The following is a 25,349-nucleotide window of genomic DNA, read 5'->3' on the forward strand; positions in this document are numbered from 1 at the left end:
TGTCCCATCCTGTTCCTTTCTGTTGTCTTCGGTCACATTCCCCATGCTGCTCCGATGCTTCACGTTTTCTCTCTGGATTTGGAAAGCTCCTTTCACCTGAAGCCTGTCCCTGCATCCTCTCTGTCAGTTTAAAGCCCTGTCCATAAACCTACCAATGTGATTGGCCAGTACATTGTTCCACTGGAACTGTGCTGGGACCAATCTGAATGGATTTTTTTAAAAAAATCAGGTATGGGATGTTGGTGTCTCTGGCTGACCAGCCTTTATTGCCCATCCCTTGCTGCCCTTGAGCTAAGCAGCTGGCTCGCCCATTTCACAGGGTAATCGAGAGGCAAACACTTTGCTGTGGGTATGTCGTGCAGACCACATGAGAGTGAGCTGTTGTCTTTCTCTGAAGGTCAAGTGTTTGGATTTTTATCAATACTTATTTATGGATTGTTAATTCCAATTTTTAAAACATATATTCATTTAAAATTCCACATGGTTAGAAGTTAGAAAGAAGAAGGGGGGTGGTCACTTTGTTGGGACTGTATTGTAGACTGTTGTCGACCCAAGAGATACCAGAGGAGCAGATGTGTAGAGAGATTGCGGATAACTATAGGAATAATAGAGGAGTGCATGCTGGAGATTTTAATATTTCCTGTATTGACTGGGCCACCTAGAGTATAAAAAGCACTGGACAGAGGGCAATTTTTCAAATGTGTCCAAGTAAGACTCCTAAATTAATATGCAGAGGGCCCTACTCTACTCAGGCAGGTGCAACACTGGACCTCCCCTCAGAAAACGAGGTCGGGCAAGTGAGTGAAGTGTCATTCAGAGAGCACTTTGGGTCCCGTGCCCACAACTGTCTTCGTTTTAACATAGTTATGGAAAAAGATCAGCATGTCCACAGATTGAAGAGGAAAACTGAAACAGGGCCAGGTTTGAGGCCATTCTGCAGGATCTGGCCAGCGTCAATACTGTGAATTTAAAATTGCACAACGCCCAGTTATAATCCAACTTGCTTTGGAAGCGCTGGTGATCACTGAAACAGATGACATGCTTAAACTAAATTTGTTTGATATTATATTCCATGACCCTGCCATCCTGTTGCTATAAATTCTGTACCTTAGGATTGTGCTCCACAACCACCTGATGAAGAAGCAGTGCTCTGAAAGCTAGTGCTTTCAAATAAACCGGTTGGACTGGAACCGAGTGTCGGGTTGATTTTTAACTTTGTCCACCCCCAGTCCGACACCGGCACCTCCATATTATGATTCTAATCGATCGGGTGAGTCTGTTTGAAGGAAAAGGAACAACTGGCAAAAGGGAGGCATTGCAAAGTGTGATCTCAAGAATCCAGTATGCTCCATTGGGATAAAGGGAAAAGCTGGCAGGTTTAGGGATCCTTGCCTGATGAGGGATAATAAGGCTCTGGTCTTGAAATGAAGACTGCATGCATTGGGTTTAAGCTTTCAGTATCTACATAAACTCTTCTATTCTTAAAGACACGATCAATCTATGGAGACCCCATAGTCCTCTCAGTCCCTGTAACACTCCCAATCTGCAGAAGTCATTCCAATGCCTGTGACTCTTCCGATCCAGTTCCTACAAGACCCTCTATCTATGTGATATCTTTTCATTGCCAGCACCCACCCTGTCACTGTAAGCTCCTCCAGTGTCTCCATCCATCTACTCATTCCCATAATCTTCTCCAGCTCTTACATGTGTAAACATCACCCTCCCCTACAACCCTTCCCACTCTGACCAAACTGGAGGAGGTTACTAATGCTCCCTAATCTGTGAAACTATCTCCAACCAAAATTGCTGTCCTTATCACTTGGAAAATCTGTATGATTCCACACCCTCCATATCTAAATAACCTGCAGAAGCTAGGCCTTCCTGTATCTATAAACATCTTCAGTCACGACTACCCTTCATATGTCTGTTTGTCGGTCTGTACAACCCACTTTATCTCTGTAATCTGCTCCATTCACCTGAAACATTCATGTCTGTGTAAAACACCCCAATCTACCAACATCCTTACCAAACTGATCCATCCCTCCCAACCTCTCCAGCTCCATGAAACCCCTGTAGGCCCTACAGCTTTCCACATTTCTGTAACAGCCTATGGCTCTATGCTCCTCCCTCCCTGTGAAACCACCACCAGTCCCCACAACCCTCTGTCTCTGTTACCTCATACAACCTTCGCAACGCCTCCTCTTTGTGTCTCTTCATTCAGACCCCATCCTCTCCAGCTTCCCGAAACCTCTTCCTGTCATCATAACCCTCGCTATTTAGAACATAGAATAGGACAGCCCAGTACAAGCCCTTCAGCCCTTGATATTGTGCTGACTTTTTATCCTACTCTGAAGACTAAACTAACCTACATACCCTACATTTTGCTAAAATCGTGTGCCTATGCAAGAGTTGCTTAGATGTCCGTAATGTGTCTGAATCTATTATCACGGCTGGCAGTCCATTCCACGCACCCACCACACTCTGTGTAAATAACGTACCTCTGATATCCAAGCTAAATCTTCTGCCAATTACCTTAAAAATATGTCCCCTTATGATAGCCATTTTGCCATGGGAAGTTGTCTCTGGTTATCCACGCGATCGATGCCTCTCATTACCGTGTACACCTCTATCATGTCGCCATTCTTCTTTGTTCACTCCGATCTGAAAAGCCCGAGGTTCCACAACCTACCTTCAATGGGCATGCCCTCCAGTCCAGGCAACATTTTGCTAAGTATCGTCTGTCCTGTCTTTAAAGCTTCCACATCCTTTCTATAATGAGGTGAACAGAACTGTTCACAATATTCCAAGTGTGGTGTACCTGGGGCTCTATAGAGCTGCAGCAAAACCCTGGATCTCTTAAACTCAAACCCTGCTAATGAAAGCCAACACACCATACGCCTTCTTAACACCCTCTCAACTTGAGTAGCAACTTCAGGGACACACTGTTCGTTCACACTGCTAAGTATCCTGCCTTTAACCATGTAAAGTTTTTTTTTGGAGAATCCTCTAATCTGAAACCATCCCTATCTTTGTAACTTCCTCCAGTCCCTACAACACTCATAAACTGTGAAACCTCCTCAAGTCCCTATATTCCTAATGCCTGCAAAATTCTCCAGTCCCGGTAGTCCTCCCTAACTCTGTAAATGCCACCGGCCTCCAGTGCCTATCTGGGGAACATTGCAGAGGAAGGAAGAATTGTAGAGTCCGGGCCATGTGACAGAGGTAGGTAGGGCTGCAGAACCTGGAGGATGGTACAAACATGGGAAGGGACGTGGGTCCTGTAGGAGTGTAGAGGAAGCGGGATTCATAAAGCCTGCAGGCTGGAACCAAGAATGGATTACGGAAACTGAAGGATGTTATGATTTGAACCACAGATCATTTTTGATTGGACCATTCAGCCCCTCTTAGAGTCAAAGAGATGTACAGCATGGAAACAGACCCTTCGGTCCAACCCGTCCATGCCGACCAGATATCACCACCCAATCTAGTCCCACCTACCAGCATCTGGCCCATATTCTTGCAAACTCTTCCTATTCATATACCCATCCAGATGCCTTTGTATCAGCCTCCATCACTTACTCTGGCAGCTCATTCCATACACGTATCAACCTCTGCGGGAAAAAAGAATGCTCCTTAACTCTTTTTTATATCTTTCCCCTATAACCATAAACCGATGGCCTCCAGTTCTGACTGCCAAACCGAAGGGTAAAGACTTTGTCTCTTTACCCTCTCCATGCCCCTCATGATTTTATAAACCTCTATAAGGTCACCCCTCATAATTTTGTAAACCTCTATAAGGTCACCCCTCAGCCTTGATGCTCCAGGGAAAACAGCCCCAGCCTGTTCAACCTCTCTCTGTAGCTCAACCCCTCTAATCCTGGCAATATCCTTGTAAATCTTTTCTGAACCTTTTCAAGTTTCACAACATCCTTCAGATAGGAAGGTCACCAGAATTGCACATAATATTCCAAAAGTGACCTAACCAATGTCCTGTAAAGCCACAACAGCCCAACTCCTGTACTCAATACTCTGACCAATGAAAAGAAAGCATACCAAATGCCTTCTTCACTATCCTACCTATCTGCGACTCTGCTTTCAAGGAGCTATGAACCTGCACTCCAATTTCCCTAAGTTCAGCAACACTCTGTCAGGCCTTACCATTAAATGTATAAGTCCAGCAAAGATTTGCTTTTGCAAAATGCAGCACCTCGCATTTATCTGTATTAATCTCCACCTGCCATTTCTCAGCCTATTGGCCCATCTGATCCCATTGTAGTCGGATGTAATCTCTTTCACTGACCACTAAACCTCCAATTTTGTTGTCAACTGAACACTTACAAACTATACCTCTTATGCTCACATCCTAAATCATTTATGTAAACAATGCAAAGTATTGGACCCAGCACCGATCCTTGTGGCACTCCACTGGTCACAGGCCTCCAGTTTGAAAACCAACCCTCCCCCACTAGCCTCTGTCTTCTACGTTTGAGCCAGTTCTGTACCAATTGGCTAATTCTCCCTGTATTCCGTGAGATCTAACCTTGCTAACCAGTCTCCCATGGGGAACCTTGTTGAACGCCTGACTGAAGTCCATATAGATCACATCCACTGCTCTGCCCTCATCAATCTTCTTTGTTACTTCTTCAAAAATCTCAATCAAGTTTTAGAGACATGATTTCTCACTCACAAAGCAATGTTGACTATCCCTAATTAGTCCTTGCCTTTCCAAATACATGTACATCCTGTCCCTTACGATTCCCTCCAACAACTTGCCCACCGATGTCAGGCTCGACAGTCTATAGTTTCCTGGATTTTCTTTACTGCCTTCCTAAAATAGCCAACCTCCAGTCTTCTGGTTCTGATGTCCTGTTTCTAGAGATCTTTACCGGAATGTGTGAGCACAGCTTCAAATTGCCAGGCTGTGAGATGTGAATTCCGATGTGAATCTATTTGACCGTTCTGTCTGTGTGCCTGATACTGACCTATTGGTGCTCTGGTAGAAAGCACTCTCCGTAACATCCAGATCTATGTTACTGACCAGAGCTCACCTCATCAAAGCCTTCATTTGGAATGTTCTTTATTTTAACATTTTTAAATGGCAGTTTTGTGAGATGCAGGAATTGAAGAGTTGTCATTTTTGAAAGAATGAAACATTTGTCATTGACCATGACCCATGTAATGGGGATTCATGGATTCTGTTGTTCTCTGCAAACTATCACTCAGAGGATTGTATCACCAGGGAATCTGAGTGCAGATGGTCTTTGCCTGGTAGAGTGTGAATTTACCAGTTTATGTCGGCTAGGACACAGGGTTTATGGAGAATGTACAACTGTGTAAATACTTCACCGACTGATTCAGGGGTGAATGCACTGGGCTCTGTGCACCATTAACTGGGAAACCTCATGCTGTTTGCATGTGGAGCTTGGTACCAGACTGGGTGAGAGCAGCTCCCTGAGTAAATGACAGGTACGGAGCTTGGGATCCTCCTGCTGTGTTTGACCTTGTGCCATATCGTTATCTCCCTCTGATGGGAGAGCGTGTCATGTTCTCCAGTCCTGACAGTGTCCACTCTCTGTAAACCCTTCTTGTTGTTGAACATCTCCCTTTTCTTTCACTCCCTCCAGCCCTGCCAACCTGGCCTTCGTCTCATATCTCCTCCAGTCCCAACCAACCATGCTCTTTGTTATCGCATTGCTTTCCTTTCAGCTGTGTGGGAACAAACCTGAAGTAGGTTTGGGCCATTGGAAGAAAAAGACAACTCCCTCTTCTCCATCTTTGTCAGACTCTCGTTGTCTGCCTCTCTCCCATAAGCAGAAGGAAGCATCCTTTCAGCATCCACCTGTCCATTCCCCTGAGGGTCTGTACATTTTAATGAGGAAGACTGTCGTCCTGATGACCCTCAGTGGCACCGAAGTGACATGTTTATGTTCTATAATTTTTGCGACCACTTCCTTTTGCTCTGTCCTTCCATCATTCTGAAGCCTCCCCCAGTCTGGACAGTGCTCCAACCAATAATTACTGAGAATTCTCAAACCCCCTATCTCTGTAAACTCCTCACATACCAATCCTCCTTTTCTGTGAGAACCCCTCCAGCTTCTGCAGTCCATCCAAATTATTGCATCTCCTACAGCCCTCACCATCTCCGTATGCTCCAGTCACTACATTTCTCCATGCATCTGTAAACCCCTCCAGCCCCTCCAGATCAACCTATCTTTCCAAAGTCCAACAGTTACAAAAACCATCCCTCGACATGGAACTTCCACCAGAGACCACTGGCCACCATATCTCTGTAATCCCATGCGCGTCTCTCTATTTCTGTTCCCAGCTTCAGTCCCTATAACTATACTTCCATTTACAACATCATCAAGTCCATGGAATCCTCTCGAACTGTGGAACCTCCAAAAGACCTTACAATTCTATCTCGGTCTCTAACTGCCTGCAGTGATTTGAAACTTCGGCAATTAAAGTCAGAGAATCATAGATATGGTACAGCATGGAAACAAACCCTTTGGTCCAACTTGTCCATGACAATCCAGTCGCAGCAAACAGCACCCAGCCCAGCTTCCTCTAAACCCTTCCTATTGATGTACCCATCCATATGCATTTTAAGTTTTGCAATTGTACTCGACTCCACCACTTTCTCTGGCAGCTCATTCCAAACACGTACCACCCCCTGTGTGAAAAGGTTGCCCCTTAGGTCTCTTTAATATCTTTCCCCTCTCACCCTAAACCTATACCCTCTAGTTCTGGACACCCGACCCCTGGGAAAAGACTTTGCATATTTATCCTATCCATGCCTCTCATGATTTTATAAACCTCTATAAGGTTACCCATCAACCTCTGAAGCCCCAGGGAAAACAGCCCCAGCCCGTTCAGCCTCTCCTTGTAGCTCAAATCTTCCAACCCTGGCAAAATCCTTGTAAATCATTTCAGAACCCTTTCAAGTTTCATAACATCCTTCTGATAGGAAAGAGACCAGAATTGCACACGGTATTCCAAAAATGGTTTAACCATGTTCTGTACAGCCGCAACATGACCTCCCAACTCCTGTTCTCAATACACTGACCAATAAAGGAATGCATACCAATTGCCTGCAACATCGTCGCACTCCCAGACATCTCTCCAACTCTGTGACCTCTATCCATCCCTCAAAGGCCCTCTCTCGGTGACACGTGCCATGCATTTGCAACAAGGCAGATGGAATGACAGCATTAACTGAAGAGAACAGATGTGAGCGACATGTTGTTATGGAGATGTGGCTGCATAATGACCATGGAAAAGCGCAGCAGGTCAGGCAGCATCCAGGGAACAGGAGAATCGACGTTTCGGGCATAAGCCCTTCTGAAGAAGGGCTTATGCCCGAAACGTCGATTCTCCTGTTCCCTGGATGCTGCCTGACCTGCTGCGCTTTTCCAGCAACACATTTCCAGCTCTGATCTCCAGCATCTGCAGACCTCACTTTCTCCTGCATAATGACCATGTCAGCAATGTGATTATTACGGGATTGTAGTGATTTAGGCAGGATCAGTAAAAGACCAAACAAGGTCCCGTTTTGTTGTGAAGAAAGGATGCAGTCAGTGCATTAGTGAGACAGCCAATTTAATCTGGGAATCAAAATTTAGAATTATGTTGAATGGACAACTTTCAAATAGCAATGAATATCTGGAAGATCAAATCGCAATCCATGGAATCCATGCTCGTTGGTAAGTTGGATACAAAATTTTCTTGGTGATAGTAGACAGAGGCATGTGCAGTGGTGACTTTCTGATTGGACGTCTGTGGCCAATGATGTTTCACAAGGATCAGTGCTGCGATATCTGTTTGTAATTTATCTCTGTGAATAAGATGATAAGGTCAGCAGTTGGAGTGTTAATTATGCAGACAACATTTGGAAAGGCATGTAATGATTAGGGATAGTTAGGGGAATTGTGGATAGTGAGGAAGAGTGTTAAAGGTTGCAGCACTGTCGATCAGCTGGAACGCTGGGCAGAGAAATGGCAAATCGAATTTCACCGGGACAAGTGTGAAGTGATGCATTTATGAAGTCAAATGGAAGAGAGAATTACACCAATTGACTAATTGGAAACATTGATAAACAGATGACCTTGGGTGCAAATCTGTAGCTTCCTGAAAATAATAAGACAGCAGGTAAAAGAGGAGTATAGCATGCATCCTTTCATTGGTCACAGTATTGAGTATATACATTTGCATGTCATGTTGTGACTGAATGAAACTTCATTCGGCCATGTTTGGTATGTTGTGTGTAGGTCTCATCGACACACTACAGGATGGGTGTGGAGGCTTTGGGGAGTGTGCAACAGAGGCTTAACAGAATGTGTTTACTGTAAGGAGTTCAGACACAGTTGGATTGTCTTGCGAGAGTATCGGAGGCTGAGGGGTGACCTGATACAGATATATAGCATTAGGAGAGGCATGGATAGTGTGGATAGTTGGAATCCTTCTTCCAATGTCGAAATCTCAAATTCAAGGGCGCGTTTGTTTAAGGTGAGAGTGAGAAGTTTTAAGTGAGATGAATGAGGCCAGTTGTCTTTACCGAGAGGGTGGAAGCTGCTCAGGAGGTGGGAGAAGTGGCAACGAGAGCAACGTTTTGAAGTGGCATTTAGACAGAAACATGAACAGGCAGAGAATAGAGGGATATCGCCCATGTGCAGGCAGATGGGATTAGTTTAGAATAGCATCATGGCCAGCACAGCCATGGTGGGCCGAAGGGCCTAATATTCTGCTGTACTGTTCTAGTTTCTAACTTCACGGCATCTAACCTGTCAAAGCCCCTTAGAATCCTCGATGTTTCATTCAATTTCTCTCCCATTTTTCAAAATCCCAATAGGTTCAAGGGCAATCTACTCCACCTCTTCTCATTGGAAAATCTCGCCATCTCCAGGATCAGCCGAGTGAACCTTCCCTGGCCTGCCTCCAATTCAAGAATATCTTTCCTTACGGCACGCATACTGTTCATTATAATCTGGGCGTGGTCTGACTTGCACCTTGCATCGTTTTAGCAAGACTTCCCTAATTTTAGACTGTATTTCCCTGTAATAAATGCCAGCATTTGATCTGCCTTCTCTATTACCTGCTGATCCTGTAAACTACCTTTATCAGAATGATCCACAAGGATTCCCAAAACCCTTTGTGCAGTCAGTCTGAAACCAAACGGTGTTAGCCTGACAGTAAGTCGGGAACGTGCTGGACTGTGTTATCAAGAATATGACAAAAAAAGATAATTGGACGCTTAGAAACAATGGGAGAGGCATGATTTTATAAAAGGGGAATATTTTTTAAATTTGTTGCATTCTATATTTTGGTGTGACCATAAATGGCAGAATAGTTAAATCTGGGAGAGGCTAGTAACGCTAGGGGGATATTTGAAATTTCAGAAGCATTTTAACAAGTTTCAACAAGGGCTAAAAATTAGCTCGGGAGAGAATAGGGCCCCTGAAAGGTTAATGAGGCTGTCTGTGTGGAATCACTGCTGATGGGTGAGATACTGAACAAGTATTTTGCATTAGGATTTACTTTGGAGAAAGAGATGGAAGCTCGGAACCTTGGGAAAATACATAGTGATGTCTTGAACAGAGTTCACATTGGAGAACAGGAGGTGCTGGATGTCTAAAAATGCAAAACTTTAGATAAAACTTTGGGACATGATCAGATGTATCCCACTGCCTAGTGAGAAGCTAGCGAGGAAAATTCTGGGTCCCTCGCAGAGATGTCATCGACAGCCACTACAGACCAGTGAGACTGATGGTAGAGGTGGATAAGTTTTTGGAGGTGATTCTGAGAGAAAGGATCATCATGCATTTGGAAAGGCAAGGACAGACTAACGATAGTCAGCATGGCTTTGTGTATGGGAAATCGTGCCTCAAACCTGAGTGTAGAGGTAGATAAATGACAGATCAAATCAGAGCAGTACATGATGTCCACATTAACTTTAGCAAGGCCTTTGCATGGCAGACTGGTTAATAAGTTTAGATCACACATAGAAACGTTGATTCTCCTGTTCCTTGGATGCTGCCAGACCTGCTGCGCTTTTCCAGCAATACATTTTCAGCTTAGATCACACATAACCAGGGAGCACTCACCAACTGGATACAAAATTGGATTGATGGTAGGAGACAGAGCGTATTCATAGAGGGTTGCTGTTCAAACTGCAGGCCTGTGACCAACGGTGTGCCATGGGTTTAGTGCTGGGTCAATGTTGTGCATCATTTATATAAACAATTTGGATGAGAATACAGGAGTCCTGGTTAACAAGTGTGTGAGTGACACTGAAATTAATGGTAAAGTGGACAGCGAAGAGAGTTATCGAAGAGTACAATGGGATCAACAGTACTGCTGGGCCAGTGAGGTTAGGAATAACAGGTGGAGAAATGCACAGTGTTGTATTCTGTTAAAGCAGACCACGGCTGGACTTGTACAGTTAATGTTAGGACCCTGGGTAGTGTTGTCAATCAGTGACCCAGGGATACAGGTACACAGTTCTTTGAAAGTAGCATCGCAGGTAGACAGGCTGATGAGGCGGGTGTTTGGGATAGTTAGCTTCATTGGTCACAGCATTGAGAGTAGGAGTTGGGATGTCAGATTGTATCTGTACCGAACATTCATGAGGTCACCATATAAGCATTGTTGATTATCTGGAAAAACTCATCTTGTACACATATATCCTTTAGTGAAGGACATCTGAAATTCTTACCTGGTCTGGCCGACATGTGACTCCAGACCCACAGCAATATGGCTGACTCTGAGCTGCCTCTGGGCAATTAGCAGGAGGGCAATGTATGCCGCTCCAACCAGTGACATCCTCAGGCCATGAATGAATCAATGAAAAATACATAAGGCCAATCTCTACCTCTGCAAACAGCTCTAGCTGCAGCAATTCTGGCTTTGTAACATTTTTCAGGCCTTTGCCTCTCTCTGTAACAGCCTCACCACCTCCAGAACCTTCCATTCTCCCTGTTCTAATACTCTCATTAAACACTGGCAACGTTTCTTCTTTCTACTGCACTCCTCCTGCTAGGAGACTCCCTAGCGATCTCTTTAACAAATGTGTCCACATTTCTAAACTTTGGCTTCTTCAGAATTGATAGGTTTTTTTTTCATCTCTTAATCAATCTGGTAACTCCTGGGAATTACGGGGCCAAGACCATCCGAAGTGGGGGAGGAGCATTGAGACGGTGTCGAGTACCTCGAGACTTGCTGTTGGGAAAAAGGGGAATCCAGGAGAAAACAGCACCAGGAGCGTGCTGTCACCCCAACGCCCCACCCATCCTCTTCCCATGGCAACCTGCTACCCCAAGTGTAACAGAATCTATGGAAGGATACATCGGTCTGTACAGCTACCTACAGGCTTCACCTGAGAGTGGGAGAGAGTCAGCCTCATCTGTGACCCATCATCAATGATATGAAGAGATAGGAAGGCTGAATTCCTTCTCAATTATCCCAGTGCCTTTGTTACAAATTCCAATAACTCCCTGTTAATGCAGTGTCTAATAATGTAATGCTATAAAGGGGCTTTAACACCGTCCTTCCACTTTTATGTTCTGATCCTTATTACCCAGAATTTGGTTTCCTATTGCTTGATAATCTGAGGACACATATTTTGCTGGTAATCCCATTGTAATCTCTAACTGTGGGAGTTCCCCATCGTGCTTCCCATTCTGTCTGGCTTTCCACAATGTTGTCTGATCTCGAATATTAATGACTCACCTTTTTTTGTTCACTGTGAAAATGTCACCCTGATTGTGATTAGACAGAAATCACAGTCATGCGTGCATGTAACTTATCGCAAATACTTCATGCATTCAAATTAAGAAACAGCAATTTACTTTTCTTAATCACAATTTCCGTCACAAACCTATTTGCTGATGTACAATTTCAGTTAAATGCAGTCCCTTCCTGTTTCTTTCTGTTTGCATTTGGGAATTTCCTTTCACCTATGCCGTGTCCCTCCTCCTCTGTGTCAGTTTAAAGCAATCTGCATAATCCTGGTCAAATGATTGACAAGGACATTGGCCCTAGCACAGTACCAGTGGACCCCATTCCAATATAACAGCTGACTTCTCCTTGAGTACTGGTAGCAGTTCCCACTGCATCAGAACCACACCTTCTGACACCATTGTGTAATCCTGACACCTTCCTGTACTCTGCTGATATCACTCAGTCTCTCTCCATGTGGTACCCCTGCAGCGTGGGTCTATTTGCAGCCTCTGTCAGCGTTTCTCCCTCTTACAGCTTGTCTGATATCCTGAGTCAACAGAATTGTCCACTCCAGAGAGATGCAGCAGCGCAGGCCAGGGACGGAGACTGGGATTTTCGTGATCTCTGGTGGACGCTGTGCCACTCTGCACAAGTTATCCTCACTGCATCAGTCTAATTTCCCATTCTGTCTATTTCTCGACCTCCTGCAGATAATCAGGATATTCCTAATTCCTGTCTCATCCATAACCTCGTTGAAGACGCTTGGTCAGCCAGAGAGAAATGGAGAGGGAGATCTGGAGCTTTCAGTAAATCCTGCAGCCGGTAAGATCACTCTCAGAAAACAGAACAGGGAGGAGTTAGTGACCTTCTGTATTCAGACCCGGAAGACAGGACATAGATACAGAGCTGGGCAAGAAACAGCAACATTCTAGGCTTCATTCCCACCAGCTTGTGAGGGTCATGCTCTCACCTCTGCTGTATTGGTCCTCCTTGAGACAGCACAGGGGATTGCAGGCATCAATCCTGGCCCATGCTGTATTTGTTATCTCTGTAATATCCTCCGGTCCCAATAATCCTTCGTCTGTTTGGAATCACCTCTAGTCCACACCATTTTCTCTGTCACTGTCAGGTTCTCTAACCCCTAACGCCCTAATCCCTAACCTTCTCCAGTAGATACTAATTTCCTTCATCCCTGCAAACCCCCGACAGTCCTGTCTATCCCTGTAAGCTCCTCCTACCAATACCACCCTCCATATCAATGTATTTGTCTTTAACCTTGCCATCGGTCCCTACCTAAGTAATCTTCTCCAGCTCCTACAACCCTTCCTTAGCTGTGAAAGATTTGTACTCTCCTTATCTTCCTCCAATTCTTCGATCTGAATTGTTTTAAATTTCACCCTCGTTCCCGACCCCACATCCCTCCCGACCATAGGAACCTCTTTCAGTTTGTGCAACCCTCCCCATTTGTATAACTGTCTCCAACCCAGTAACCTGGCATTCTCCATTGCCTTCCTATCTCTGTAGTCTCCAAAACCTAGAAACTGCCTTATATCTGTAAACGTCTTCTGTCATTACAACCTTCCATATCTCTGTTAGTGTATACAATACTATCCTACTGAAACACACTGCTGTCTGTGCCGCTCAGTCTGTCCCCCTCTCCTTACATCCATCCCTATCCTTATCTCCAGAATCTAATCCAGCTCCCTCTATCTCTGTAAATTCCTCCAATCCTCAAACCCCTTTGTCCCACTGATTTTCTTGACCAGATGTAGCTCTGTTTAATTCAAACATCCTCGAGCCCCTATAAGCCTCCCTATCTCTGTAACCTCTACCCATCCGTTCAACTCCCCACTACTGAGAATTGACTCCCTGCGTTTGCCATAATGCAGATGGAATGACATTGAACAGATATGATGGAACTGTCATTCCGGAGATGTAAATGCAGAATGACCATTGATGGGAAGGGAATATTGAAGGGTTGTTGGGATAGAGTCATAGAGCCAATGAGATGTACAGCATGGAAACAGATCCTTCAGTCCAACCATCCATGCCGACCAGATATCCCAACCCAATCTAGTCCCAAGAGACAAACTAGGCAAAAAATCAACAAGTTGTGAAGAAAGGATAAGGTTAATGCATTAATGAGATAGCCACATGGAACTGAAGATCAAAATTTGTAGTGTATTTGGGTGGAGCTGAGAATAAACAAGGAGCAGCAACCATTAGCAGGAATTCTTTTGTAGGCACCAGACAGTGATGGTAATGTCAATATGGTTACAGTCAGGACACTGAATGTACTTATAGCAAGGGCGGTACAGTAACTGTGTGTGACAGTGGTCTCCATCCCGACTGGATAACTAATGAGTATCAGGGCAGGAATGGATGGAATCCTGGATTGGATACGAGATGGTTTTCTGTAACATCACATCAAGGAGCCATCAACAAAATTGTCTACTGTAGATCAAATGCTGTGTAATAATAATTATTTAAAAATCCCATTATAAAGGAGTTTTGTGAGCAGAGACCCATAATGTTATGCAGGACATATTGAGTTTGAGTTCGGACCATGAGACGCAAGAGCGGAATGAGGCCATTTGGCCCATTGAGGATGCTCTGCCCTTCAATCAGATCATGGCTGACCTGATGATCTTTAACTCTACTTTCCTGCCTTCTCCACAAAACCCTGGTTTCCCTGATTCATTAAAACCTCACCATCTCTGCTGTAAATATTCTTAATGACCCAACCTCAGCAGCCCCCCGCAGTCAGGAATTCCCACATAGTAACTACCCTCTGAATGAAGACATTCCTCCTCCTCTCCATCTTCAATGGGTGAGCCTTTGCTGGGCTATTATGCCCTCTGGTTACAGATTCTCACACAACTGAAATGAAAGGAAGTGACAAATATGATTATTGCAGGTGACATGAAAATTGGTGGAGTTGGGGTGAATAAGCAAGGAGATCCAAGGTTGCAGGAGGTTACAGATCAGTTGGAAAGATGTGGAGAGAAATGGCAAAATGAGTTTAATCTGGACAAATGTGAGGTCATGTCAAAGTCAAGAAGAACGTTAGGCTACTGAGGGACATTGATATACGGAAGGATCTTGGTGCAAGTCAGGAACTCCCTGAAAATGGCAACAGAGGTGTTCCAGATGGGATAGAAAGCAAATGGAATACTGGCCTTCATCGGTCACAACGTTGGATGTAGTGGTTTGCATCTGATATTGTATTTGTATAAACATTGTTTGGCCACATTTGGAGTACTGTGTGCAGTTCTCATCTCCACACAATAGGAAGGATGGGGAAGGTTTGGAGAGGGTGCAAAAGGAGTTTATCAGCATGATGCCTATGTTAGGTTTTTAAAGTGTTGTTGGGTGTAAGAGGAAATTTAAACAAAGTTGGATTGTTTTGCGAGATTATCAGAGGGTGACAGGTGACCAGGTACAGGAACAAACATTGGGAGAGGAACAGATAATATGGATAGTCAGAATCTCTTTTCCAATGTGTCAGTTTTAAATACTACAGTGCATAGGTTTAAGGTGAGAAGAGAAAGTTTATATGCGATGTGTGAGGCAAGTTTATTTTTTACATCGAGAGTGGAAGTTATCGAGGGGGGTCATGGAAGCAAAAATGTGAGCAAAGTTTGAAGTGGCATTTAGACAGAAATGTGAACAGGCAGAGAATAGAGGGATATGGACCATGTGCAGACAGATAGGATGATTTAGAATAGCATCATGGACAGCATAGACATGGTGGGCCGAAGGGCCTGTTGCTGTGCTCTATTGTTCTATTTTCTAACTTCCCAGCATCTGCCCGATCAGAGCCCCTCAGAATCTTGTATGCTTCATTCCATTTCTTTCTCATTTTCTAAACGTCAATGGGTTCAACCTCAACCTACTCCACCTCTTCTCATTAGAAAATCCCTCCATTCCCAGGATCAGCCGAGTGAACGTTCTCTGGACTGCCTCCAATGCGACAATATCTTTCCTTCGGGCACTCACACTGTTCATAATATTCTAGTGTGGTCTGACTGGTACCTTGCGTCATTTTAGCAAGATCTCCCTAGTTTTAACTCCATTCTCTCTGTAATAAATGCCAGCATTTGATTTGCCTTCTCTATTGCTTGCTGACCCTGTAAGCTACCTTTTTCAGATTGATAAACAAGACTCCCACAACCTGCTTCCAGTCTGAAACCAAACAGTGTTAGCCTGACTTTAAGTCAAGAGCGTGCTGAAATGAGTGAGAAAGGATCGGTCAATAAAAAAAATAACTGAACCCTTAGAAACACATTTTATAAAGGAGAATGTGTTTTGAGCCTGTTGGATTTAATTTGTTGGTGTGAGTATAAATGGCAGCATTGTAAGTATGTAGGAGGGATGTTGTGGTACGGGGGATATGGTGTATCTGATTTTTCAAAAGCCTTTACGCAAGATTCAATAAGGGCTAATGAGTAACTTGGTAGAGAATAGGGCCTCTTAAATATCGATAAGGTCACCTATGTGCGGAACCTGAGGAGAAGGGTGACATATTGGACAAAACAATCTTGTCAGTATTTACTGTGGAGAAAAATATGAAAGCTCATGAACTTAGGGAAAAATATAGAGATGTCTTGGAAAGAATCCTTAACAGAGAAGAGAAAGTGCTGGAATCTTAAAACAAATAAAGCTAGATCAATCCTCAGTAGCTCATTAGGTCTATGCTGGAACATTGTGGGAAGCTAGGGAAGACAGTGCAGTGTCCCAAACAGAGATATATTTATATTATCAACAGACACAGTGAGGTACTGGAAGACTGGAGGGCGGCGAATGCTGTTCCGTCATTTAAGGGCTGCAAGGAAATTAGAGCCCAGTGAGCCCAGTGATGGGGAAGTTTTTGGAGGAGATTCTGAGAGAAAGGAGCTACGTATATTTGGAAAGACAAGGGCTGATTAGAGATAGTCAGCATGGCTTTGTGAGTGGGAAACCGTGTTTTACACACTGGATTGACTCTTGGAGGAGGTGGCCAAGAGATAGATAGTCAACGTTGGCCACATGGACTTCAGCAAAGCATTTAACAGGGTTAGAAGGGATGTAGAACATCTAGACAAGAGGAAGAAGGAAGCTTATTTAAGGTTGAGGAAGCAAGGGTCAGACAGGTTTCTAGAGGGTAACATGGAGCAGCACGACGGCACAGTGGTTAGCACTGCTACCCCATAGCACCATGGACTCCATTTCGATTCCAGCCTCAGGCAACTGTCTGTGTGGAGTTTGCACATTCTCCCCGTGTCTGCGTGGGTGTCCCCTAGGTATTCCAGTTTCGCCCACAGCTCAAGGATGTGCATGTCAGGTGACTCAGCCATGCTAAATTACCCATAGTGTTCACGGATGTGTAGATTTGGCGAATTAGCTGGGACAACTGGAGAGAATTAGGTTGGGAGAATGGTTCTGGTTGGTGTACAGTTTGGAGGGTTGATATGCCGGTATTGGGCCAAATGGCCTGTTTCCACAATGTAGGGACTCTCTGAAGGTACCAGGAAGGAACTGAGGAATGGAATTAGGACAGCTAGAAGGGGGCATGAAAAAGCATTATTGGGAAGGATTAAGGAAAACCGTAAGGCATTCTCCACTTATGTGAGGAACAAGAGCATGGCCAGAGTGCGGGTAGTGCCGATCAGGATAGTGGAGGGAACTTGTACCTGATATCGGAGGAGGTAGGGGATTTCCTTAATGCATACTGTGCTTCAGTATTCACTCCTGAGAGGGACCTTTGTTATTTGTGAGGACAGCGTGAAACAGGCTGATTTATGTGAACAGGTTGATGTTACGAATGAGGATGTGCTGAGTCTTGTGTAAAACATAAGGATAGATAAGTCTATTGGACCAGATGGGATGTATCCAAAGTTACTACACGAAGTGAGGGAAGAGATTGCTGTGCACTTGGCAATGACCTTTGTGCCCTCACTGACCACTGGACCTGTTCAGGAAAGGGAATATGGATAACGCTGGGAATTTCAGACCTGTCAGTCTTAGTCTGTGGTGTGCAGATTATTGGAGAGGACTCTGAGACAGGATTTATAATTCCTTGGAAAACCATAGTTTGATTAGAGGTAGTCAGCATGGTTTTGTAAGGGGCAGGTCATGCCTTACAAATCTTATTGACTCCTTTGGCAATGTGACAAAACATCTTTATGTCTCATTCAGAAAGTACAGAGACATGGGATACAGGGAAAACTGTCTATCTGGATACAGAATTCCTGGCTCATTGAAGATCGAGGGTGATGATGAATGCAAAGCATTCACCCTGCAGCTCAGTGTCCAGTGGTTGTCTGTAGGGAGAGGTTACAGGACCTCTGCTCTTTGTGGTTTTATAAATGACTTGGATGTGTGAGTGGAAAAGTGGGTTAGTAAGTTCGGCAATGACACGAAGGTTGGTGGAATGGCTAATAGTGTGGAGGGCTGTTGTAGGTTGCAGCTGGGCATTGACAGAATGGAGAGCTGGGCTGAGAAGTGGCAGATGGAGTTGAATCTGCAAAAATGTGAAGTCATTCATTTTGGAAGACTGAATTTGAATGCATAATGCAGTGTTAAAGGTAGGATCCTTGGCAGTGTGGAGGAACAGAGGGATCTTGGGTTCCAAGTCCAGAGATCCCTCAAAGTTGCCACCCAAGCTGATAGACTTGTTAAGCAGGAATATATTGTGCTAGATTTCATTAGCTGGAGGATTGAGTTTTAAAGCCGTGAAGTTATGATTCAGCTCTATAGAGCCTGGTTGGATCCCACTTGGAATATTGTGTTCAGTTCAGGTTCCCTCATTACATGATGGATGTGGAAGCTTGAGAGAGGGTAAAGAGGAGATTTACCAGGATGCTGCCTGTACTGGAGAGCATGTCTTATGAAGAAAGGTTGAGGGAGCTTGGCCTTTTCTCATTGGTGTGAAGAAGGCTGAGGGGTGACTTGGTAGAGGTAAACACGATGATGAGAGGCAAAGAGAAAGTGAATAGTGAGAGACATTTTTTACCCTGACATAAATAGCTATTACAAGGGGTTATAATTTTCAGGTGATTCTCGGATGGTTAAGGGGAGCTTTCAGAGGTAGGTTCGTTATATATAGAGTGATGGGTAAGTGGAATTCACTGCCAGTGGTGGAATTAAAATTAGATGCATTCGGGACATTTAATATACTTCTGGATAGGCACATGGATGATAATAAAATGAAGGGTATGTAGGTTAGTTTGATCATACAGTCGGATAAAGGGTTGGCATGGCATCATGGCCGAAGGGTCTTGTGCTATACTGTTCTGTGTTCTTTGCCTGTATGGTAAACTGGGTAATAAGCTCAGATCAATGTAAAAGGATATGGCATTCAGGAGGAGCTAGTCAACTGGATACAAAATTGGATTGATGGTAGGAGACAGAGGATGATGAGAGACATTTTGTTTTTCTGACTGGAGGCATGTGACCAGCGGTGAAGTGGGTCCCCTGTTGTTTGTCATTTGGATAAATGGTTTGGATGGGAATATTGGTTTTGTGGTAAGTAAGTTTTTTTGGTTGACACTCAAATTGGTGGTAAAGTGGACAGTGAAGAAGGTTATCTGTGGTTTAACAGGATGAACAGTCCTGCTGGGATAGTGGGCTGAAGAATAGCAGATGGAGTTTAATGAGATAAATGTGAAGTGTTCCATTTTGGTGAAACAAACCAGGATGGGACTTGTTCAGTTACTGTTCGGGCCCTGGGTAGTGTTGTCAGTCAGTGACCCAGGGCTTTAGGTACACAGTTCTTTGAATGTGGTGTCACAGATAGACAGGCTGGTGAAGCAGGTGTTTGGGATGGTTACCTTCATTGGGCAGAGCATTGAAAGTAGGAGAAGGATGTCATGTTGTATCTGTACAAGACATTAGCAAGACCACCATGAAACCATTGTTGATCAGCAGGATGAACTCATCTAGTTCACTTACCTCCTTTAGGGAAGGACACCTGACACTCTAACCTGGTCTGGCCGACACGTGACTCCAGACCCACAACAATTAGTCTGACTCTGAGCTACCATCTGGGCAATTAGCAGTGGCAGAAAAGATTGATGGTCCAATCAGTGGCACCCACATCCCATGAATGAATTAATAAAAATACATATGTCCCTCCCGACCTCTGCAAACCCCTCCAGCTGCAGCAATCCGTACTGGCTTTGGAACACCGTTCAGGCCCTGACCGCTCTCTATAACACTCTTACCACCTCCGGCACCTTCAATTCTCCCTGTTCCTATCGGTTCAATATGCCCTTACAATGTTTCCCCTTCCCAATGCCCTCCCCCTGCTAGCAGACCCACTGCAATCCCTTTTAAACCTACTCCTAAAACACTCTCTCACTTCAGGATTTTAAGCACTTTGTGGTGATCCTCTCAGTCTCATCATCTAGTATGATCCCTTTTGTCCTGAGTAAGGGACCAGTGGGGATTTCTCGTTGAAGTTATGTCTGTTTCAATGGAATGTCCTTTATTTGAATGATTTACACTGTTCCTTCAAATATTTTCCACTGTCCATTTGCGGTCACATATTTCAGTCTGTTTAACCTGTTTACCTTGGTCAATTCTCCTTTAAAACTCATGTAATTGGCAGTTTTTTTTTTCTGAGTTGGAGCTTGTCCTTTCTATGATTCACTTTAAAACTATATATTTCTTTAAACTGCACTTTCTCACAATTTCCCAGGGGATCTCTCCAGGTGACATTACTCATTCACTAAGTTTCAGCACACAACGGTCGCTCTGAGATAGTTACATCCCTAGCCTGTTGCACAATGTGTTATTCAAAGAAACACTGAAAAGAAATCTCTGAACTCCTCTTCCAATATCGCTGTTGTCAGTGTGAATGTCCCAGATTTTGGGAATATTGAAGTTTCCCAAAATTATCACAGTTCGTTTATTAAAAATTCTAATTGATTCCTGTTTAATGCAGTGGTGAGCAATGAAATGCTGTTCAGTGGCTAAAACTGTTCTGCTGCTTGTGTCCTTGGCAAGTAATAGCCAGAATTTACATTCAGACTGACTCTACTTCATGATCTGATGCCAAATGCTTTCCCTGTCATGCCTTTGTTACCCATTATTGTTAGCGTTGCCCATTTTGCCTGAGTTTGCACAAGGTTGTGAACCATTGCATATTTATGTTCCACCTTTTGTTCACCCTGGAACCATGTCTCTCTGGTGTCTAAATCCCTTTTATCTCTGTGTCACAAATCCATCTACCCGATTGCAGAGACTTTGTCCATTCCAAACAAAACATAATTTACTCGTTCCCACAATTTCCTGTCACAAATGGATTTGCTGATCTACAGTTTTAACTAAACTTTTTCCCATCCTGTTCCTTTCTGTTTGTCTTCAGGCACATTCCCATGCTGCTCTGATGCTTCACCTTTTCTATTTGGATTTGGAAAGCTCCTTTCACCTGAACCCTGCCCCTGCATCCTCTCTGTCAGTTTACAGTCTTGTCCATAAACCTACCGACATGGTTGGCCAGGAAACTGGTCCCAGCACGGCTCCAGTGGGGCCCAGAGCAACTGGATTGTTTTTATTAACTCATGGGATGTCGGTATCTCTGTCTGACCAGCCTTTCTTGCCCAGCCCCAGCTGCCCTTGAACTGAGTAACTTGCTCTGCCATTTCAGAGGGTCATTGAGAGACAAACACTTTGCTGTGGGTATTGTGTGCAGACCACGTGAGGATAGGCAGATGTCCTTCTCGAAATGACAAGTGTTTGTATTTTTTGTACATCAGCAATTGTCTCATATTTATTTATGGATTATTAATTATTATCTTTAAAAGTATTGTTTTCAAATTCCCCCATTTCTGATGGTGGGATTCAAACATGTCTCCCCGAACATTAGCTGAGGTTTTGGATACATGCTCTAGCAATAATGCCACGAGGCCATCACTTTGCCTGCTCACTGGTTGCTCATTCCTGACCAGTTATACCATCATGAAGCAGAACCCCCTTCTTCCCACACAATTGATTGATTCTGAGGCCTTCTGACATGATTGTTTGAGCCTGATACCTTCCAGCACTCTGGTGATATCACACAGTATCTCTCCATGTGGTATCCCTCACTGTGTGGATCTAATTGCTGCCTCTGTCAATGCCCCTCGCTCTTATAGCTACTCCAGATCCTGAGTCAACAGAATTCTCCACTCCAAAGAGACGCAGCAGCACAGGCCAGGGATGGAGCCTGGGATTTTCCAGATCTCTGTTTTACTCAGGACCATTCTTTATGTGTAATCCTCACTACATCAGTCTAATTTCCCAACCTGTCTATTTCTCTGTCTCCTGCAGGTAATCAGGAAGTTCCTGACTCAATAGACTTCCCAACTACAGGATGTCTCGTCCATCACCACATTGAAGATGGTTGGTCAGCCAGAGAGACAAAGGGCAGGGAAATCTGGAATCTTCAATAAATCCTGCAGTGAGGTAAGATCACTCACAGTGAACAGAGCAGAGAGCAACGAGAGGGCTCCAAACATCGGCTAACAAGACATCACTGAGATACAGTTCTGGAGGGGGAGCACAGTACAGACACACCCCAGGTCAATCACCAGCCCTACTGTAAGTTTTGTTGCATTGAGACAGCATCGGGAGTGTCACAATTATCAATCCAGGCCTGTGATGTCTTAGCGAACATCAGTATAACAGAGGGGAAAGCAGGTTTCTCATGAGTGTGTGGGAATGCTGCCTGGGATCTTTCTGCTCTGTGTTCCCCAACTGTACAAAAACAATGTCTCGTGGACCAGAGTCTTCAATAATTTTTAACTCCTATAACAGTTCCTGTCCCTGTAACCTCCTCCCTTCCCAATAGTCCCTCCACATGTTTGAAATATACTGCATTCCAGACTACCATCTCTATCTCTGTAACTTTCTTCAATGCCTTCAACATGCCTTATCTCAGTAGTCTCCTCCTCCAATAACTGGAGAAACAGCCATGCAGAACAGAAACTGTTCCTTCGATCCAACCAGTCCACGCTGACCACGGTTCCTGAACGAGTCACATTTGCCTGCGTTTGGTCCCTATCCCGTCAAACCTTCTCATCTCCATGTACCTACCCAAATGTCTTTCCCATGATGTAATTGTACTTTTCTCTACCACTTCAGCGGCAGCTCATTCAATATGTGCACCATTCTCTGTGTGGAAATGTGCTCCTCTGGTCGCTTTTAAGTATTTCCTCTCCCACCTCATATCTTTGCCCTCTAGTTATGGATTCCCTTACCCTGGGGTAGAGACCTTCACTATTCACCCTACGTATACCTCTCATGTTTTTATAAACATTTATAAGGTCACCCCTCAGCCACCTACACCCAACGGAATTACGAAGGATAATGATACAAATATCTCTGCCACGGTCCCCACTGCGACTTCGCCACAATGTTCTGACATGAAATATTGATTTCGGGTCGCGCCCATTTCCTGTGGTTCCAGGCATGGATGGCCTTATTGATCTTTGAGGGGCCCTATTGTCTCTCCAGTAGCTTTTTTGTACTTGTATGCTGTAGAATCTCTATGGATTCTCCTTAACCTTTTCTGCCAAATCTATCTCATTCCACCCATGTTGCTTTCCAGCTTCTCCAGCCTCTCTGTTTCTGTCAAACGCTCCAGTATCAGTAACATCTTTGTCAATCTTTGCTCCATTTACAGTTTCAGAATATGCTTCCTAAAGCAGGATAATCAGAATTCTACAGAGTACTGCAACTGGTGTCCCAGCAATGTCTTGTATAGCTGTATCATGATGCACCAACTCAGGTACTCAATGCTCTGACCCATGAGGGCAAGTGAGCCGAATCCGCTTTCCCGCCCTGTCCACCTGCGATGCCACTTCCAAGGAACAATGTAACTGCACCCCTTGGTCTCTCTCTGTTAGACAACACTGTCCAGAGCCCAATCATTAACTGTGTTAGTCCTCCCTGGTTTATATTAACAACACCCAACACCTGAATTCAACTCCTATCTTTCATTTCTTGATCCACTGGCTCAGTTGATTAAGATCACCTTTGATAACTGTATTCACTGCCAACTATAACATGTATTTTACTATCCACAAACTTACAAACAATAATTCATATATTCTCGTTTATGTCAATAATACACGTGTGGATCCTGCACCGATCCTTATGGCACACCGCTGGTCAAAGGCCCCCACTCTGAACAACAACCCTCTCCCACCATCTTCTGTCTCCTACTGTTAAGCCCATTTTGTGTTTGTTTGTCTTGCTCTCTCTGATCCCATGTGATCTAACCTTACTAACCAGTGCACCACGCTAAACCCTGTCAAAGGCCTTGCTGATGTCACGATAGACAACATTTACTGCTCTGCCTGAATCCATCTCCTTGGTCACCTCTTCAACAAACTCTATCAAGTTTGAGAGACAGTACTTTGTGTGCACAAAGCGGTGCTGACTATCCCTCAACAATCGTTGCCTTTCTAAATGCATGTAACTCCTGTCCCGCGAAATCGCTTCCAACAACATTGGCACCACTGACATCAAGCAAATTGGTGTTTATGTCCCTGGCTTTCCCTCACAGTCTTTCCTAAATACTGGCACAACATTAGCCACCCTCCAGGCTCCCAGCTCACCACCCGTGGCTATCTGTGATAGAGATATCATTGTTAGTTTCTTCCCTAACTTACCCCAATGTCCGGGGTTATACTTGATTAGTTGCCAGGGAGTTGTCTAATTTTTATGCGTTTTAAACTTTCAGCACCTCCTGTTCTCCAATGTGGTCTCTTTTGAAAACATCATTGTTTATTTCCCTGCTTCCCCAGTGTTTTTTTCCACAGTAAGTTCTGACTTGAAATTTTTGTTTCAGATCTCACCCATTTCCTGTGGGTTCACACACGGTTGGCTTCATTGATCTTTAAGGGGTCGCATTTTGACCCGAGTTAATCTTCTGTTGTTAATATACTTGTAGAATCTCTTTGGATTTTCCTGAACCTTATCTGCTAAAGCTCTGTCAGTTCCCCTTTAGGCTCTCATGGTGTCCCTCTTAAGAGTATTACCACACCCACAATGTTCTTCTAGGGATTGACTTAATCCAGCTGGCTATATAGGACATGTGCCCCCTTTTGTCTTGACCAGAACCTCAATATCCCAAGTCATCCAGTGTTTCCCACTTGTGTGAGCATTGTCTTTCACACTAACAGGAATATGCTGACCCTGAATTCTTAATTTATCTCTCTTTTGAAAGAATCCCACTTGCGCGACGTCCCTTTACTTGCAAATAGCCTCCATGAATCAACTTTTGGACAGTCTTGCCTAATACCTTCTGGACTGGGGCAATGCCAGTTTTGATCTTTAACTTGTGGACCAGGCCTGTCCTTTTCCATCGTTATTTTCAAACTAATAGAATTGTGGTGACTTTGCCAAAGTGTTCCCCCGCACAAACATTTCAGCCACTATCCCTCCCTTGTTTCCCGAAGGGAAGTCAGGTTTCATCCCTTTCTCCAGTCGGACCAGTTACATACTGACTGAGACAGTTTTCTTGAACACACTGAACAAATCCCTCCCATCCAAGCTGTGAACATTATGGCAGTTCCAGTCTAGGTTTGGAAAGTTAAGATTTTCGACCATTACAACCCTATCATTCTTACAGGTATCTGAGATCTCCGACGTATTTGCTGCTCAAT

General features: G+C 44.2%; 1 long non-coding RNA gene across 1 annotated transcript in view; it reads left to right on the forward strand.

The window, feature by feature from the left end:
- LOC148137989 (uncharacterized) overlaps nt 1-25,349 on the forward strand; it is a 58,319-nt gene that overhangs the window by 24,520 nt on the left and 8,450 nt on the right. The window contains exons 4-5 of the long non-coding RNA XR_015754135.1: nt 12,426-12,537; nt 22,009-22,143. This is a non-coding gene — a long non-coding RNA (uncharacterized LOC148137989). The remainder of the gene's footprint in view (nt 1-12,425; nt 12,538-22,008; nt 22,144-25,349) is intronic.

Source organism: Chiloscyllium plagiosum, unplaced genomic scaffold, assembly GCF_037043375.1.
Source record: "Chiloscyllium plagiosum isolate Xiang-an unplaced genomic scaffold, Cpla_swu_hap1 HiC_scaffold_42, whole genome shotgun sequence".
Lineage (NCBI taxonomy): Eukaryota > Metazoa > Chordata > Chondrichthyes > Orectolobiformes > Hemiscylliidae > Chiloscyllium > Chiloscyllium plagiosum.